Genomic DNA, 13,914 nt, shown 5'->3' with positions numbered 1-13,914 from the left:
GTTGAGGCTTTTGTTGATCCTTCCATGAGAAATTGGGATGATTTCTCCATGATGAGTTATAGGTGTTTCCATAAGGTTCACCCATGTAATTAACCTCTGCCATGGAAGGGTTCTCAGGATCGTAAGCTTCTTCAGAAGCAGCCTCTTTAATACTGTTGGATGCATGTTGCCATCCATTCAGATTTTGAGAGATCATGTTGACCTGTTGAGTCAACACTTTGTTCTGAGCCAATATGGCATTCAGAGCATCAATTTCAAGAACTCCTTTCTTCTGAGGTATCCTATTATTCACGGAATTCATCTCAGAAGTGTACATGAATTGGTTGTTTGCAACCATATCAATGAGTTCTTGAGCCTCTTCAGGTGTTTTCTTTAGTTGAATAGATCCACCTGCAGAATGGTCCAGTGACATTTTTGAAAATTCAGATAGACCATAATAGAATATATCTAATATGGTCCATTCTGAAAACATGTCAGATGGACATTTTTTGGTCAGCTGCTTGTATCTTTCCCAAGCTTCATAGAGGAATTCACCATCTTTTTGTTTGAAGGTTTGAACATCCACTCTCAGCTTGCTCAGCTTTTGAGGAGGAAAGAATTTATCCAAGAAAGCTGTGACCAGCTTATCCCAGGAGTCCAAGCTATCCTTAGGTTGTGAATCCAACCATATTCTAGCTTTGTCTCTTACAGCAAAAGGGAAAAGCATGAGTCTGTAGACTTCAGGATCAACTCCATTCGTCTTTACAGTCTCACAGATCTGCAAGAACTCAGTTAAAAACTAATAAGGATCTTCAGATGGAAGTCCATAAAACTTGCAGTTTTGTTGCATTAAGGCAACTAGCTGAGGTTTCAGCTCAAAGTTGTTGGCTCCAATGGCAGGAATGGAGATGCTTCTTCCATCAAATTTGGATGTTGGCTTTGTGAAGTCACCAAATATTCTCCTTGCATTATTATTATTTTCGGCTGCCATCTCCTTCTCTTGTTCAAAAATTTCTGAAAGGTTGTTTCTGGATTGTTGTAATTTAATTTCTCTTAGTTTCCTTTTTAGAGTCCTTTCAGGTTCAGGATCAATTTCAACAAGAGTGTCTTTTTCCCTGTTCCTGCTCATATGAAAGAGAAGAAAACAAGAAAAGAAAGAGGAATCCTCTATGGCATAGTATAGAGATTCCTTTATGTTAGTAAAAAAAGAAAGGGGATAAGGAAAGGAGAATGGTTCGGATTTTTAGATGAAGAGAGGTGAAGAGAAGTGTTAGTAAATAAATAATTAAATAGAATAAGAAAAGAGAGAGAGGATTTCGAAAATAATTTTGAAAAAGGGGTTAGTAATTTTCGAAAATTAAATATAAGATATAATTAAAATTAAAATTTAGAACAAAAAGAATTTTTGAAAAAGAGGTGAGATATTTTCGAAAATTAGAGAGGAAAAAGTAGTTAGGTGGTTTTGAAAAAGATAAGAAACAAACAAAAAGTTAGTTAGTTGATTGAAAAAGATTTGAAATCAAAATTTAAAAAGATAAGAAGATAAAAAGTTAAATAAGATATTTTGAAATCAAATTTTAAAAAAGATAAAATTTTTGAAAAAGATATGATTAAAGATAAAAAGATTTAATTCAAAAATTTAAAATTACTTACTTCACTAACAAGAAACTACAAGATAAGATTCTAGAACTTAAAGATTGAACCTTTCTTAACAAGAAAGTAACAAACTTCAAATTTTTTAATCACTCACATTAATTGTTAGTGAGTTTTTGAAAATTTTGATATAAAGATAAGAAAAAGATTTTGAAAATATTTTAAAAAAATATTTTTATTTTTTGAAAAATAGAAAAAAATGAAAAAGATATAATTTTTGAAAAAGATTTTGAAAAGATAAGATTTTTAAAATTGAAAATTTGACTTGACTTGTAAGAAACAACTAATTTTGAAAATTTTTGACTAAGTCAACTCAAATTTTCGAAAATTATGAGAAAAATAAGAAAAAGATATTTTTTATTTTTGAATTTTTAATGATGAAAGAGAAAAACACAAATATGACCCAAAACATAAAAATTTTGGATCAAAACACAAGATGCATGCAAGAACACTATGAATGTCAAGATGAACACCAAGAACACTTTGAAGATCATGATTAACATCAAGAACATAATTTTGAAAAATTTTTGATGCAAAGAAAACATGCAAGACACCAAACTTAGAAATTTTTAATGCATGGATTCTAACAAACGAAAAATGCACATGAAAAACAACAAACAACACAAAACAAGAAAACATCAAGATCAAACAAGAGGACTTATCAAGAACAACTTGAAGATCATGAAGAACACTATGAATGCATGGAATTTTCGAAGAATGCAAGAAAAATTTTTAAAAGCATGCAATTGACACCAAACTCAAAGATTGACTCAAGACTCAAACAAGAAACACAAAATATTTTTGATTTTTATGATTTTCTAATTTTTTTGGATTTTTATTAATTTTTTTTTTCGAAAACAAAGTAAAAAAATGAAAAAGAAAAGAAAAATTTTAAAAAAGATTTTTGAAAAGAAAATTACCTAATCTGAGCAACAAGATGATCCTTCAGTTGTCCAAACTCAACAATCCCCGGCAACGGCACCAAAAACTTGGTGGACGAAATTGTGATCACATCAATGTAGTATTCTTTGTTGTTGTATGGAATCATTATTATGGCACCTATGTGCGGACACAACTCCGTTCAACTAACCAGCAAGTGTACTGGGTCGTCCAAGTAATACCTTACGTGAGTAAGGGTCGATCCCACAGAGATTGTTGGTATGAAGCAAGCTATGGTCACCTTGTAATTCTCAGTTAGGTAGATTAAATGGTTATGGGTTTTGAAAATTAATAATAAATGGAAAATAAAAAGAGATAGAAATACTTATGTAAATTAATAGTGGGAATTTCAGATAGGCGTGTGGAGATGCTAGAATCCTTTCGAATCTCTACTTTCTTATTGCCTTCATCCAATCCTTCTTACTCCTTTCCATGGCAAGCTGTATGTAGGGCATCACCATCATCAATGGCTACTTTTAATCCTCTCGGGAAAATGGTCCTATGCGCTGTCACTGCACGGCTAATCGTCTGGAGGCATCACCCTTGTTGATAGCTACATCCCATCCTCTCAGTGAAAATGGTCCAAATGCTTTGTCACAGCACGACTAATCATCTGTCGGTTCTCAATCAGGTTGGAATAGAATCCCTTGATTCTTTTGCGTTTGTCATCACGCCCAGCCTTCAGGAGTTTGAAGCTCGTCACAGTCATTCAATACCGGAATCCTACTCGGAATACCACAGATAAGGTTAGACTTTCCGGATTCCCGGGATCCTACTCGGAATACCACAGACAAGGTTAGACTTTCCAGATCCCCATGAATGCCGCCATCTATCTAGCTTATACCACGAAGATTCTGTTGGGGAATCTAAGAGATATGCGCCCGGCCTAAGGTAGAACGGAAGTGGTTGTCAGTCACGCGCGTTCATAGGTGAGAATGATGATGAGTGTCACGGATCATCACATTCATCAAAGTGTTATGCAACGTATATCTTGGAATAAGAATAAAAGAGAATTGAATAGAAAGTAATAATAATTGTATTGAAACTTGAGGTACAGTAGAACTCCACACCCTTAATCTATGGTGTGCAGAAACTCCACCGTTGAAAATACATAAGTGAAAGGTTCAGGCATGGCCGAATGGCCAGCCCCCTAAATGATCAAAAGACCGAATGATCAAAGACTAAACAGTCTAAAGATTAAACTGTCAAAAGATGTCTAATACAATAGTAAATTATCCTATTTATACTAGACTAGCTACTAGGGTTTACATGAGTAAGTAATTAATGCATAAATCCACTTCCGGGGCCCACTTGGTGTATGCTTGGGCTGAGCTTGATCTATCCACGAGCTGAGGCTTCTCTTGGAGTTGAACTCCAAGTTATAATGTGTTTTGGGCGTTCAACTCCGGATCATGACGTGTTTCTGGCGTTTAACTCTAGACAGCAGCATGTACTTGGCTTTCAACGCCAATTTACGTCGTCAATTTCCGAATAAAGTACGGACTATTATATATTGCTGGAAAGCTCTGGATGTCTACTTTTCAACGCCGTTGAGAGCGCACCATTTGGAGTTCTGTAGCTCCAGAAAATCCATTTCGAGTGTCGGGAGGTCAGATTCCAACAGCATCAGCAGTCTTTTTGTCAGCCTTTTTCAGAGTTTTGCTCAAGTCCCTCAATTTCAGTCAGAAATTACCTGAAATCACAGAAAAACACACAAACTCATAGTAAAGTCCAGAAATGTGAATTTAACATAAAAACTAATGAAAACATCCCTAAAGGTAGCTTGAACTTACTAAAAATAATGCCAAAAAGCGTATAAATTATTCGCTCATCATGTATCAACAAGAATGGACATTGATGAGCGGATAATTTATACGCTTTTTGGCATTATTTTTAGGTAGTTTTTAGTAAGTTCAAGCTACTTTTTGGGATGTTTTCATTAGTTTTTATGCTAAATTCACATTTCTGGAGTTTACTATAAGTTTGTGTGTTTTTCTATGATTTCAGGTAATTTCTGGCTGAAATTGAGGGACTTGAGCAAAATTCTGAAAAAGACTGACAAAAGGACTGCTGATGCTGTTGGAATCTGACCTCCCTGCACTCAAAATGGATTTTCTGGAGCTACAGAACTCCAAATGGCGCGCTCTTAACGGCGTTGTAAAGTAGATATCCAGAGCTTTCCAGAAATATATAATAGTTCATACTTTATTCGGAAATTGACGACGTAAATTGGCGTTGAACGCCAAGTACATGCTGCTGTCTAGAGTTAAACGCCAGAAACACGTCATGATCCGGAGTTGAACGCCCAAAACACGTTATAACTTGGAGTTCAACTCCAAGAAAAGCCTCAGCTCGTGGATAGATCAAGCTCAGTCCAAGCATACACCAAGTGGGCCCCGGAAGTGGATTTATGCATCAATTACTTACTCATGTAAACCCTAGTAGCTAGTCTAGTATATATAGGACATTTAACTATTGTATTAGACATCTTTTGACAGTTTAATCTTTTGACTGTTTAGTCTTTGATCATTCGGTCTTTTGATCATTCAGGGTGCTGGCCATTCGGCCATGCTTGAACCTTTCACTTATGTATTTTCAACGGTGGAGTTTCTGCACACCATAGATTAAGGGTGTGGAGCTCTGCTGTACCTCAAGTTTCAATACAATTACTATTACTTTCTATTCAATTCTCTTTTATTCTTATTCCAAGATATACGTTGCACAACACTTTGATGAATGTGATGATCCGTGACACTCATCATCATTCTCACCTATGAACGCGCGTGACTGACAACCACTTCCGTTCTACCTTAGGCCGGACGCATATCTCTTAGATTCCCCAACAGAATCTTCGTGGTATAAGCTAGATAGATGGCGGCATTCATGAGGATCCGGAAAGTCTAACCTTGTCTGTGGTATTCCGAGTAGGATCCTGGGAATCCGGAAAGTCTAACCTTGTCTGTGGTATTCCGAGTAGGATTCAGGTATTGAATGACTGTGACGAGCTTCAAACTCCTGAAGGCTGGGCGTGATGACAAACGCAAAAGAATCAAGGGATTCTACTCCAACCTGATTGAGAACCGACAGATGATTAGCCGTGCTGTGACAGAGCATTTGGACCATTTTCACTGAGAGGATGGGATGTAGCTATCAACAAGGGTGATGCCTCCAGACGATTAGCCGTGCAGTGACAGCGCATAGGACCATTTTCCTGAGAGGATTAAAAGTAGCCATTGATGATGGTGATGCCCTACATACAGCTTGCCATGGAAAGGAGTAAGAAGGATTGGATGAAGACAATAAGAAAGTAGAGATTCGAAAGGATTCTAGCATCTCCACACGCCTATCTGAAATTCCCACTATTGATTTACATAAGTATTTCTATCCCTTTTTATTTTCTATTTACTATTAATTTTCGAAACCCATAACCATTTAATCTGCCTAACTGAGATTTACAAGGTGACCATAGCTTGCTTCATACCAACAATCTCTGTGGGATCGACCCTTACTCACGTAAGGTATTACTTGGATGACCCAGTACACTTGCTGGTTAAGTTGAACGGAGTTGTGTCCACACATAGTTGAAAAAGCAATGAATTTTACAAAATACAATAACAAAGGATTCACAATTTCTTCCACCAAGTTTTTGGCGCCGTTGCCGGGGATTGTTCGAGTATGGACAACTGACGGTTCATCTTGTTGCTCAGATTAGGTAATTTTCTTTTCAAAAACTTTTTCAAAATTTTTCTTTTCTTTTTTTCATTTTTCCAAAAATATTTTCGAAAAAAAATTATTAATAAAAATCCAAAAAAATTAGAAAATCATAAAAATTAAAAATATTTTATGTTTCTTGTTTGAGTCTTGAGTCAATTTTTAAGTTTGGTGTCAATTGCATACTTTTAAAATTTTTTCTTGCATTTTTCGAAAATTCCATGCATTCATAGTGTTCTTCATGATCTTCAAGTTGTTCTTGACAAGTCCTCTTGTTTGATCTTGATGTTTTCTTGTTTTGTGTCTTATGTTGTTTTTCATATGCATTTTTTGTTTGTTAGAGTCCATGCATTAAAGATTTCTAAGTTTGGTGTCTTGCATGTTTTCTTTGCATCAAAAATTTTTCAAAATTATGTTCTTGATGTTCATCATGATCTTCAAAGTGTTCTTGGTGTTCATCTTGACATTCATAATGTTCTTGCATGCATCATATGTTTGATCCAAAATTTTCATGTTTTGGGTCATGTTTGTGTTTTTCTCTCTCATAATTAAAAATTCAAAAATCAAAAATATATCTTCTCCTTTTTTCTCTCCAAATTTTCAAAATTTTGGGTTGACTTGGTCAAAAATTTTTAAAATTAGTTATTTCTTACAAGTCAAGTCAAATTTTCAAAAATTAAAAAAAAAACTTATCTTTTCAAAATCTTTTTCAAAAATCATATCTTTTCCAATTTTTCCTCTATTTCGAAAATTTCAAAAATCTTTTTCAAAATATTTTCAAAATCTTTTTCTTATCTTTATATGATATTTTTGAAAAAAAAAATTTCACTAATAATTAATGTGATTGATTCAAAAATTTGAAGTTTGTTACTTTCTTGTTAAGAAAGGTTCAAATCTTTAAGTTCTAGAATCTCATCTTGTAGTTTCTTGTTAGTGAAGTAAGTAATTTCAAATTTTTAAATTAAATCTTTTTATCTTTTATCCTATCTTTTTCAAAAATTTTATCTTTTTCAAAATTTGATTTCAAAATATCTTATCTAACTTCTTATCTTCTTATCTTTTTAAATGTTGATTTCAAATCTTTTTCAATCAACTAACTAACTTTTTGTTTGTTTCTTATCTTTTTCAAAACCACCTAACTACTTTTCCCTCTCTAATTTTCGAAAATATCTCACCCCTTTTTCAAAAATTCTTTTTTATTTAACTAATTGTTTCATGTTTTAATTTTAATTACATCTTATCTCTAATTTTCGAAATCACTAACCCTTTTTTTCAAAATTATTTTTGAAATTCTCCCTCTCTTTTCTTATTCTATTTAATTATTTAATTACTAACACTTCTCTTCACCTCTCTCCATCTAAATATCCGAATCCCCTCTTCTACATTCTTCTCCCCTTTCTTCTTCTACTAACATAAAGGAATCTCTATACTGTGACATAGAGGATTCCTCTTTCTTGTCTTGTTTTCTTCTCTTTCATATGAGCAGGAACAAGGATAAAGGCACTCTTGTTGAAATTGATCCAGAACCTGAAAGGACACTGAAGAGGAAATTAAGAGAAGCTAAGTTACAACAATCCAGAAACAAGCTTTCAGAAATTTTCGAACAAGAGAAGGAGATGGCAGCCGAAAATAATAATAATGCAAGGAGAATACTTGGTGACTTCACAAAGCCAACGTCCAAATTTGATGGAAGAAGCATCTCCATTCCTGTCATTGGAGCCAACAACTTTGAGCTGAAACCTCAGCTAGTTGCTTTAATGCAACAAAACTGCAAGTTTTATGGACTTCTATCTGAAGATCCTTATCAGTTTTTAACTGAGTTCTTGCAGATTTGTGAGACTGTAAAGATGAATGGAGTTGATCCTGAAGTCTACAAACTCATGCTTTTCCCTTTTGCTGTAAGAGACAGAGCTAGAATATGATTGGATTCACAACCTAAGGATAGCCTGGACTCCTGGGATAAGCTGGTCACTGCCTTCTTGGATTAATTCTTTCCTCCTCAAAAGCTGAGCAAGCTGAGAGTGGATGTTCAAACCTTCAAACAAAAAGATGGTGAATCCCTCTATGAAGCTTGGGAAAGATACAAGCAGCTGACCAAAAGATATCCATCTGACATGTTTTCAGAATGGACCATATTAGATATATTCTATTATGGTCTATCTGAATTTTCAAAAATGTCATTGGACCATTCTGCAGGTGGATCCATTCACCTAAAGAAAACGCCTGAAGAGGCTCAAGAACTCATTAACATGGTTTCAAACAACCAATTCATGTACACTTCTGAGAGGAATTCCGTGAATAATGGGATATCTCAGAAGAAAGGAGTTCTTGAAAATGATACTCTGAATGCCATATTGGCTCAGAACAAAGTGTTGACTCAACAGGTCAACATGATCTCTCAAAATCTGAATGGATGGCAACATGCATCCAACAGTACTAAAGAGGCAGCTTCTGAAGAAGCTTATGATCCTGAGAACCCTGTCATGGCAGAGGTCAATTACATGGGTGAACCTTATGGAAACACCTATAATCCATCATGGAGAAATCATCCAAATTTCTCATGGAAGGATCAACAAAAGCCTCAACAAGGCTTTAACAATGGTGGACGCAATAGGCTGAGCAATAGCAAGCCTTTTCCATCATCTTCTCAGCAACAGACAGAGAATTCTGAACAAAACACTTCTAATTTAGCCAATCTAGTCTCTGATCTGTCAAAGGCCACTTTCAGTTTCATGAGTGAAACAAGATCCTCCATCAGAAATCTGGAGGCACAAGTGGGCCAGCTGAGTAAGAAAGTCATTGAAACTCCTCCCAGTATTCTCCCAGGCAATACAGAAGAGAATCCAAAAGGAGAGTGCAAGGCCATTGATATAATCAACATGGCCGAATGCACAAGGGAGGAAGAGGATGAAAATCCTAATGAGGAAGACCTCCTGGGACGTCCCTCAAGCAAGAAGGAGTTTCCTATTAAGGATCCAAAGGAATCTGAGGCTCATATAGAGACCATAGAGATTCCATTAAATCTCCTTCTGCCATTCATGAGCTCTGAAGACTATTCTTCCTCTGAAGAGGATGAAGATGTGACTGGAGAGCAAGTTGCTCAATATTTAGGAGCTATCATGAAGCTGAATGCCAAGTTGTTTGGTAATGAGACTTGGGAAAGTGAATCTCCCTTGCTCATTAATGAACTAGATACCTGGATTCAGCAAACTCTACCTCAAAAGAAACAAGATCCTGGCAAGTTTTTGATACCTTGTACCATAGGCACCATGACCTTTGCAAAAGCTCTGTGTGATCTGGGGTCAAGGATAAATCTTATGCCACTCTCTGTAATGGAGAAGCTGGGGATCATTGAGGTACAACCTGCCTTGTTCTCATTACAATTGGCAGACAAGTCATTGAGACAAGCTTATGGAATAGTGGAGGACGTGTTAGTAAAGGTTGAAGGCCTTTACATCCCTGCTGATTTCATAATCTTAGATACTAGGAAGGAAGAGGATGAATGCATCATCCTTGGAAGACCTTTCCTAGCCACAGCAGGAGCTGTGATAGATGTCAACAGAGGTGAATTAGTCCTTCAATTGAATGGGGACTACCTTCTGTTTAAGGCACATGGCCATCCCTCTGTGACAAAAGAGAGTAAGCATGAAGAGCTTCTCTCAGTTCAGAGTCAAGAAGAGCCCCCACAGTCAAACTCTAAGTTTGGTGTTGGGAGGCCACAACCAAACTCTAAGTTTGGTGTCAAGACCCCATATCCAAACTCTAAGTTTTGTGTTGGGACTATACAACATTGACCTGATCACCTTGTGGCTCCATGAGAGCCACTGTCAAGCTATTGACATTAAAGAAGCGCTTGTTGGGAGGCAACCCAATTTTATTTATCTAATTTTTATTTTATTTTATTTTATTTTTATTTTGTGTTTTATTAGGTACATGATCATGAGGAGTCACGAAAAAAATATAAAAATTAAAAACAGAATCAAAAACAGCAGAAGAAAAATCACACCCTGGAGGAAGCACAGGCTGGCGTTCAACGCCAGTAAGAAGCATCTGGCTGGCGTTCAACGCCAAAACAGAGCATGAATCTGGCGCTGAATGCCAGAAACAAGCAACATTCTGGCGTTTGAACGCCAGGAATGTGCCTAGAAGAAAAGCTGGCGTTGAACGCCAGTAACAAGCATGAAACTGGCGTTCAACGCCAGAAACATGATTTACATGGGCGTTGAACGCCCAGAACGTGCACCACTCGGCGTTTAAATGCCAGAATGGTATGCAAAGGCATTTTACATGCCTATTTGGTGCAGGGATTGAATTCCTTGACACCTCAGGATCTGTGGACCCCACAGGATCACCTCAGGATTTATGGACCCCACAGGATCCCCACCTACTATATTCCCACCTTACCTCCTAATCCTATTTTCACTCTTCCCTACGTCACACTTCCCAAAAACCCTTCACCAATCACCTCAATCTCTCTTCCCAATTACCCCCTTCACCACTCACATCCATCCACTCTTCCCCATAAACCCCACCTACCTTCAAAATTCAAAAACATTTTCCCACCCAATCCCACCCTAAATGGCCGAACCTACCCTCCCCCCTCTCCCTATATATACCCTTCCATTCTACTTCATTTTCACACAACACTACCCCCTCTACTATACCTTGGCCGAACCCACACTCCACCTTCTCCTCCATATTTTCTTCTTCTTCTTCTTCTCTTTTTTCTTCTCTTGCTCGAGGGCGAGCAATATTTTAAGTTTGGTGTGGTGAAAGCATAAGCTTTTTGTTTTTCCATTAACATCAACGGCACCTAAGGCCGGAGAATCCTCTAGAAAAGGAAAAGGAGAGACAAAAGCTTCCACCTCCGAGTCATGGGAGATGGAAATATTCATCTCCAAGAGCCATCAAAACCACTTCTATGATGTTGTGGCAAAGAAAAAGGTGATCCCTGAGGTCCCTTTCAAGCTCAAGAAAAATGAGTATCCGGAGATCCGACATGAAATCCAAAGAAGAGGTTGGGAAGTCCTAACCAACCCCATGCAACAAATCGGAATCTTAATGGTTCAAGAGTTCTATGCCAATGCATGGATCACTAGGAACCATGATCAAAGTATGAACCCGAGTCCAAAGAATTATCTCACAATGGTTCGGGAGAAATACTTAGATTTTAGTCCGGAGAATGTGAGGTTGGCGTTCCTCTTGCCCATGATGCAAGGAGATGAACGCCCCTACACTAGAAGGGTCAACTTTAATCAAAGGTTGGACCAAGTCCTAATGGACATATGTGTGGAAGGAGCTCAATGGAAAAGAGACTCCAAAGGCAAGCCAATCCAACTAAGAAGACTGGACCTCAAGCCTGTAGCTAGAGGATGGTTGGAGTTCATTCAACGCTCCATCATTCCCACTAGCAACCGATCTGAAGTTACTGTGGATCGGGCCATCATGATTCATAGCATCATGATTGGAGAGGAAGTAGAAGTTCATGAGGTCATCTCCAATGAAATCTACAAAATAGCCGACAAGCCCTCCACCATGGCAAGGCTAGCTTTTCCTCACCTTATTTGCCATCTATGTTACTCAGCTGGAGTTATCATAGAAGGAGACATCTCCATTGAAGAGGATAAGCCCATCACCAAGAAGAGGATGGAGCAAGCAAGAGAGACCCTCCACGGTTCTCAAGAGATGCATGAGGAAGCTCATCATTAAGAAATCCCTGAGATGCCTCAAGGGATGCACTTTCCTCCCAACAACTATTGGGAATAACTCAACACTTCCTTAGAAGATTTGAGCCACAATGTGGAACAATTAAGGGTGGAACATCATGAGCACTCCATCATTCTCCAAGAAATAAGAGAAGATCAAAGAGCAATGAGGGAGGAGCAACAAAGGCAAGGAAGAGACATAGAAGAGCTTAAGGACATTGTTGGTCCTTCAAGAAGAAGACGCCACTAAGGTGGATTCATTCCTTGTTCTTATTTCTTTCTGTTTTTCGGTTTTTATGTTGTATGTTTATCTATGTTTTGTGTCTCTACTTCATGATCATTAGTAGTTGGTAACTATGTCTTAAAGTTATGAATAATTCCATGAATCCTTCACCTCTCTTAAATGAAAAATGTTTTAATTCAAAAGAACAACAAGTACATGAATTTCGAATTTATCCTTGAATTTAATTTAATTATATTAATGTGGTGACAATACTTTTGTTTTCTGAATGAATGCTTGAACAGTGCATATGTCCTTTGATCTTGTTGTTTTTGAATGTTAAAATTGTTGGCTCTTGAAAGAATGATGAACAAGGAGAAATGTTATTGACAATCTGAAAAATCATGATATTGATTCTTGAAGCAAGAAAAAGAAGTGAATAGCAAAAGCTTGCGAAGAAAAAAAAAGTGGCGAAAAAAATAGAAAGAAAAAGAAAAAGCAAGCAGAAAAAGCCAATAGCCCTTAAAACCAAAAGGCAAGGGTAAAAAAGGATCCAAGGCTTTGAGCATCAATGGATAGGAGGGCCCAAGGAAATAAAATCCAGGCCTAAGCGGCTACATCAAGCTGTCCCTAACCATGTGCTTGTGGCATGCAGGTCCAAGTGAAAAGTTTGAGACTGAGTGGTTAAAGTCGTGATCCAAAGCAGAAAGAGTGTGCTTAAGAGCTCTGGACACCACTAACTGGGGACTCTAGCAAAGCTGAGTCACAATCTGAAAAGGTTTACCCAGTTATGTGTCTGTGGCATTTATGTATCCGGTGGTAATACTGGAAAACAAAGTGCTTAGGGCCACGGCCAAGACTCATAAGTAGCTGTGTTCAAGAATCAACATGCTTAACTAGGAAAATCAATAACACTATCCGAAATTCTAAGTTCCTAGAGAAGCCAATCATTCTAAACTTCAAAGGAAAAAGTGAGATGCCAAAACTGTTCAGAAGCAAAAAGCTACAAGTCCCGCTCATCTAATTATAATTAATATTCATTGAGATTCTGGAATTTATAGTATATTCTCTTCTTTTTATCCTAATTGATTTTCAGTTGCTTGGGGACAAGCAACAATTTAAGTTTGGTGTTGTGATGAGCGGATAATTTATACGCTTTTTGGCATTGTTTTTAGGTAATTTTTAGTAAGTTCAAGCTACTTTTAGGGATGTTTTCATTAGTTTTTATGCTAAATTCACATTTCTGGACTTTACTATGAGTTTGTGTATTTTTCTGTGATTTCAGGTAATTTCTGGCTGAAATTGAGGGACTTGAGCAAAACTCTGAAAAAGGCTGACAAAAGGACTGCTGATGTTGTTGGAATCTGACCTCCCTGCACTCAAAATGGATTTTCTGGAGCTACAGAACTCCAAATGGCGCGCTCTTAATGGCGTTAAAAATTAGACATCCAGAGATTTCCAGCAATATATAATAGTCCATACTTTATTCGGAAATTGACGACGTAAATTGGCGTTGAACGCCAAGTACATGCTGCTGTCTGGAGTTAAACGCCAGAAACATGTCATGATCCGGAGTTGAACGCCCAAAACACGTTATAACTTGGAGTTCAACTCCAAGAAAAGTCTCAGCTCGTGCATAGATCAAGCTCAGCCCAAGCATACACCAAGTGGGTCCCGGAAGTGGATTTATGCATCAATTACTTACTC

At 37.2% G+C, this 13,914-nt stretch overlaps 1 non-coding gene across 1 annotated transcript; it reads left to right on the top strand.

The window, feature by feature from the left end:
- The first annotated feature begins 470 nt into the window (after positions 1-470).
- On the top strand, positions 471-574 carry LOC130964474 (small nucleolar RNA R71). The gene has a single exon (XR_009080567.1). It is a non-coding gene; the product is annotated as a small nucleolar RNA R71 (small nucleolar RNA).
- The last annotated feature ends 13,340 nt before the right edge of the window (positions 575-13,914 follow it).

Source organism: Arachis stenosperma, chromosome 2, assembly GCF_014773155.1.
Source record: "Arachis stenosperma cultivar V10309 chromosome 2, arast.V10309.gnm1.PFL2, whole genome shotgun sequence".
NCBI lineage: Eukaryota > Viridiplantae > Streptophyta > Magnoliopsida > Fabales > Fabaceae > Arachis > Arachis stenosperma.
This window is presented reverse-complemented; position numbering and strand designations above follow the sequence as displayed.